Consider the following 6,000-nt stretch of genomic DNA (forward strand, 5'->3'; position numbering starts at 1 on the left):
AGACCTGCCTGGGCAACATAGCAAGACCCCATCTCTGTGAATAAGCAAGTAAATACGTGAACAAGCTAAACAAAAGTCAAGGTATGTGAGGCATTTCATGTTGTTTCCTTTTCATTCACATAAACAGATGCATTAAGTAATTCTCTGAAAGCTAAGCCCAGGGTATCTGTGGTTGGCAAATAATGGCCACATGGAAGTCCCGGCCCTGGTCGCTAGAAAGCGTCAATGTCTCCTTCTGTGGCAAGAGAGAGTTTGCAGTTGCATGAAAGGTACATATTTTCAGATGGGGAGATTATCTTGGATTGTGCACACCTCCTATCTAATCGGTTGAATCCGTAAAAGTGGAGCCCGTTTCTGACTGTGGTCAGAGAAAAAAATGCAGCCATGGGGAAGGGTCAGGGTGGTTCCACGTTGCTGGCGCAGAACACAGAGAATGGGTCAGGAGCCAGGAAACTAGGGCACCTCTGGAGGCCAGGAAAGGCAAGGAAATGGATTCCCCCCAGAAGCTGGCAGAAAGCAGCCTGCTTTACTCCACCATGCCTGCACCTGACGTCTGACCCCCGCAACTGCAAGATGGCACATCTGCGTTGCTTTAGGCTGCTGAGTTTGTAGCAATTTCTGAGAGCAAGCATATGAATCGGATATAGCATGTGACATCATATTTTGAAAGCTATTTCCAGATAATGTATTCAGCCCCATCTCTAAAAGGATATCTTATTTCTAAACTTAAAACTTTGCATAATGATAAATTAAACAAGGCAATTGCATTTTCAGATATCGTTAAAGCGTCATACCTGCTTAAATTTACATTCTGTATCCAGGAGGAAGAGAAGACACATTGAATTCTAAGCCAGCTTTGGACTTAGAAGCAGAAGAAACACTGTGATGGTCAACTGATATTCTCAGTTCTTTAGGGCCAGGAATGGGGATGAATTTTAAAATTTTCCTGTTATTTCATAAGTCCAAAAAAAATAGAATAATTTGGAATCACAGAATTTTATTGACTTATTTTTAACTAAAAACATTTTTGTAGACACTAGGGTTTCTCCATGTTGCCCAGGCTGGTCTTGAACTCCTGTCCTCAAGAGATCTTTCCACCTCGGACTCCAAAGTGTTGGGATTGCAGGCATGAGCCACCACTCTCAGTCATGAATTTAAAATAGGTAGGAAGCTCACTGGGTTTTTATCCAAATTGCTGCTGAACGGAAGTCTCCTAGTGGTGACAGGAGGTTAAATGGGCTACAACGCTGTATTATGAAACCCTTTGCAGATTATAAACAATGAGAGAAATCTAACATGACTGACTCCATCTTGCTTCTAACGTCATAGGCTAAATTTTTTTTTTTCTTATCTAGTACAGAGGCCATGATAACTATGAAAGGGATTTAGTTTATGAAACGTGGAGGCAAGGGAAACTGACACCTCTCTTATCCAGAGATTGAAGCCTCATTCATGGGGAAAGTTAAAAATTATGGTAGAGCGGTGGCTCAAGCCTGTCATCCCAGCACTTTGGGAGGCCAAGGCAGGTGGATCACGAGGTCAATAGATTGAGACCATCCTGGTCAACATGGTAAAACCCCGTCTCTACTAAAAATACAAAAAATTAGCTGGGCATGGTGGCGCGTGCCTGTAATCCCAGCTACTCAGGAAACTGAGGCAGGAGAATTGCCTGAACCCAGGAGGCGGAGGTTGTGGTGAGCCGAGATCGTGCCACTGCACTCCAGCCTGGGTAACAAGAGTGAAACTCCGTCTCAAAAAAAAAATAAAAAAATAAAAAATAAAAAATAAATTATGGTAGAGGCTTAGACTTTCCTAAAGAATAGGCACAGTTGAAGAATGACATGCCATTCCTTGGTGTCTTTTCCTATAAGTTGCTGACTGCCCCAGAGTCACATAACTGGGGCCAGTGGGGGGGATGTCACAAATTTACAACTTCCCCAACTACTCCTAGAGATAACATCGCTATGGTGAAAGCTAAAGAACTGGTCATTAGCCGGGCATGGTGGCTCATGCCTGTAATCCCATCACTTTGGGAGGCAGAGGTGGGTGGATCACCTGAGATCAGGAGTTTGAGACCAGCCTGGCCAACACGGCACAATCCCATCTCTACTAAAAATACAAAAAACTGCAAAATTTGCTTAGTACATTTATCGATTCAGGCATGGTGGTGGATGCCTGTAGTCCCAGCTGCTGGGGAGGCTGAGGCAGAAGAGTTGCTTGAACTGGGAGGCAGACGATACAGCAAACTGAGGTCGTGCCACTATACTCCAGCCTGGGCGACAAAACAAGACTCTGTCTCAAAAAAAAAAAAAGATTATTTTCATTTTCAGATTTTGCATTTTGGTGGATGCCACCTGGTCCTGAGAACCTCCTGCCCTTCCTGGGACCTGACTCACCTGTGCAAAAACACCCCTGGGATTCCATACCCAGCCAATCAGTTGTTCCAGTTCCCCAGACCCCTGCCTGTCAAGGTACCCTTTAAAAACCTGAGCCTCCAAGTCGCAGGGAGAGCGGCTTGAGAAGCTTCTCCCAGTTCTCTTGATTGGCTGGCCCTCTAGTTATTAACTCGTTCTTTGCTGCGGCACCTGCTGTTCTCATTAGCTCCTCCGGGACAGCAGACAAGAAGAATCCATCAGCCTGTGACACCCGCACAGGGAGAGTGCTCATTAAATTGAGCCACAAATGTGATCAGAGCCAATGCAGTCACTCTGCAAATGAAGGCTGTGAAGTTCACAAATGTGTGATTTGCCTGCCGCATTTACTCACCCATTTACTTTTGAATGGATAAACATACTAAGCAAAATTTGCAGAGTAACTTTTTTCTTTATTAATTCACTCAACAAATATTAGAAACTTCATGTGTGTCAGGTGCGGTGGCTCACACCTGTAATCCCAGCAATTTGGGAGGCTGAGGTGAGTGGATCACTTGAGGTCAGGAGTTCAAGACCAGCCTGGGCAACATGGCAAAACCTCGTCTCTACTAAAAATACCAAAATTATCCAGTGTGGTGATGCGCGCCTGTAATGGCAGCCACTGAGGAGGCTGAAGCAGGAGAATCACTTGAACCTGGGAGGGAGAGTCTGCAGTGAGCTGTGATCCCACCAATGCGCTCTAGCCTGCGTGACAGAACAAGACTCTGTCTCCAAAAAAACACAAAACGAACAAAACAAAAAACAAAAAAACAACAGCAAAAAACCCTCATGTGTGGGCACCATTCTAGGTGTGGAAGATAATTTGTGAACAAAGCAGATAAAAATCCCTGCCCGTAGGTTCCTGAGGAGGAAGGCAAGTAAGAAACAGCAGTGGCCATGTGCTGAGCAGCACCTGGGGAGGTGGCAGGTGCACAGGAAAAGGGCACAGAAAAAGGGGGATGCTGAGGGTGTCCCAGGTGGGCAAGACCCTGAATTCCATCTTCCTCTTGGTTCCCAAAACAGAGCTTCTGAAATCCTTGGAATTTCCAAGTCATGGTGTGATAGTGGCTTTTGTTATTCATAACAGGCCCTTTCACCTGGTCCAGGGTTTATGCTAATGAGGTGACTCCTGGTGGGTCCTAGGTGGCCCCTAGATGGGGGCTTGTTGCCAGGGGAACCAACTTCCGGGATTAGAGGGTTGGGACTTTCAGCCCCACCCTTGATCTCTGGTGGTTGGGCGATGCTGGAGATTGCATTAATCACCAGTGGGCAATGATTTCAGCAGTCATGCCTACCAAATGGGCCCTCTGTAAAAACCCAAAACTATGGGGCTCTGTGGGCTTCTGGGTTGGTGAATGCCGGGAGGGGCTGAGAGGGGCAGCTGACATGGAGAGGGCCTGGTTGATGCACTGCTGCCTGGGTCACACAGTGAGACCCCATCTCTACAGAAGAACAAAAGTAGCTGGGTGTGGTGGCATAAGCCAGTACCTGTTGTCCAAAGGCTGTCACAGAACATTTCAAAGTGGGTGACAAATTCTAATCAGATGGGTCCCAACAGGCCTCACAGGAAAATCACGGAACCAAAATCTTGAAGAAGGTGTGGGACACAGCTGGTCCCTGTGTCCCCAGAGGATGCCAGGGTGGTGGGGATGAGGCCTGAGAGGCCCTGGCTGAGCTCAGAGTGCACAGGCCCCAGCCCTGCTGCCGGGGTTTTGCTTGGAGGCTGGGGCGGAGGAGACCCCGACCCCCCGAAAGCTCCCGGAGCCCCCTGCTCCTGCGTGGAAGGCGTGGCTGGCCTCCTCCCCGGATTCCCATCTGTCTCGGGTCCAGATCCTGGGAAACAGGAAGTTACTGGAAGAGTCGACACCCGGGGAGAAGAGAGTGAAGTGGGATTGGGAAGCGGGGGTTGACGGCAAGGTCTCACCAAGGTGCCCCTGCCCTGAGCTCTGGCATGTGCACGGCCACTGGAGTTGTCCCACCTCACAGCTGTGGGCATTGTGGCCTGCAGCCACCCCAGGAAGCAGTGCTCAGTGAGGGACTCAGGTGAAAGCCGTGGCTCCCACCACACATGGCGCAGTAGGCAGGGAGTCCCTGTGGCCCCAGAAGGATCTGGGAGGCCCACAGTGGCATCTCCAGGGCGGCGTCTCCAGGGCATCGTCTCAGGAGGCTCTTCCCAGTTGGCCTGCCTGAAGTGGCACTGTCCCAACACCCTCTGTCCCTTTTCCCTGCACTGCATCATTTTTCTCTGGAGCACTTGACACCCAGAACTTACTATATGTTTTGCTCTTTTGGAGGGGCAGGGAGGTGGGTCCTTGCCTTGCCGCCCAGGCTGGAGTGCAGTAGCGTGATCAGAGCTCAGTGCTCAGTACAGCCTCAAGCTCCTGGGCTCAAGCCATCCTCCTGCCTCAGCATCCTGAGTAGCTGGGACTATAGACACATGCCACGCACCCGGCTAACTTTAAAAGATTTGTTGTAGATCCTGGCTCTGTTGCTCGGGCTGGCCTCAAACTTCTGGCCTCAAGTGATCCTCCCACCTTGCAGTCCCAAGCACAGCCATTACAGGTGTAGCCACAGTGCCTGGACTTTCTTCTTATCTTGTTTCTTACACACACATGCAAATGCACACACATGCTCACACGCACATGCATACACACACACACACTTCCACCCTTGAATATAAGCTCTGCAAAGGCAGGAATTTTATAGTCTGTATGCTACAGAATTCTATGTTCCTAGCGCATAGGACAGTATATGGCACATAGTGATGTGAACCCAAACGTCTCTGAGACACAGGTCTCAGTCAGTTTAGAAAGTTCACTTTGCCGAGCTTAAGAATGCACCCATGACAGCCTAAGGAGGTCCTGATGACTTGTGCCCAAGGTGGCTGGGGCTCAGCTTGCTTTTGTACATTTTTGGGAGACATAAGACATCAATCAGTACACGTTGGTTCGGTCTGGAAGGGCAAGAGAACTCGAAGTGGTGGAGGGGGAGGCTTCCAGTTCCTACATAGATTTGAAATTTTTTTGATAGGCAATTGGTTGAAAGAGTTACTGTCAATAGAAAGAAATATCTGGGTTACGATAGGGGGTTATGGAGACCCAGGTTTTATCATACAGAGGAAGCCTCCAAGTAGCAGGCTTCAGAGACAATAGATTGTCAATGTTTCTTAACAGACTTAAGGTCTGTGTTGATGTTAACACTGTTCAGCTTCTCCTGAATTCCAAAGGGAGGAGGGTATCACGAGGCATGTCCAACCCCGCTTCCCGTCATGGACTGAACTAGTTTTTCAGGTTAACTTTGGAATGCCCTTGGCTGAGAGGAGCGGTCCATTTAGATGGTTGGAGGGCTTAGAATTTTATTTTTGGGGCTGGGCACAGTGGCTTATGACTGTAATCCTAGCACTTTGGGAGGCTGAGACAGGCAGATCACGAGGTCAGGAGTTCAAGACCAGCTTGACCAACACGGTGAAACCCCATCTCTACTAAAAATACGAAAATTAGCTGGGCGTGGTGGCACACACCTGCAATCCCAGCTACTCAGGAGGCTGAGGCAGGAGAATTGCCTGAACCTGGGAGGTGGAGGTTGTAGT

Source organism: Saimiri boliviensis, chromosome 7, assembly GCF_048565385.1.
Source record: "Saimiri boliviensis isolate mSaiBol1 chromosome 7, mSaiBol1.pri, whole genome shotgun sequence".
In the NCBI taxonomy this organism is placed as follows: domain Eukaryota; kingdom Metazoa; phylum Chordata; class Mammalia; order Primates; family Cebidae; genus Saimiri; species Saimiri boliviensis.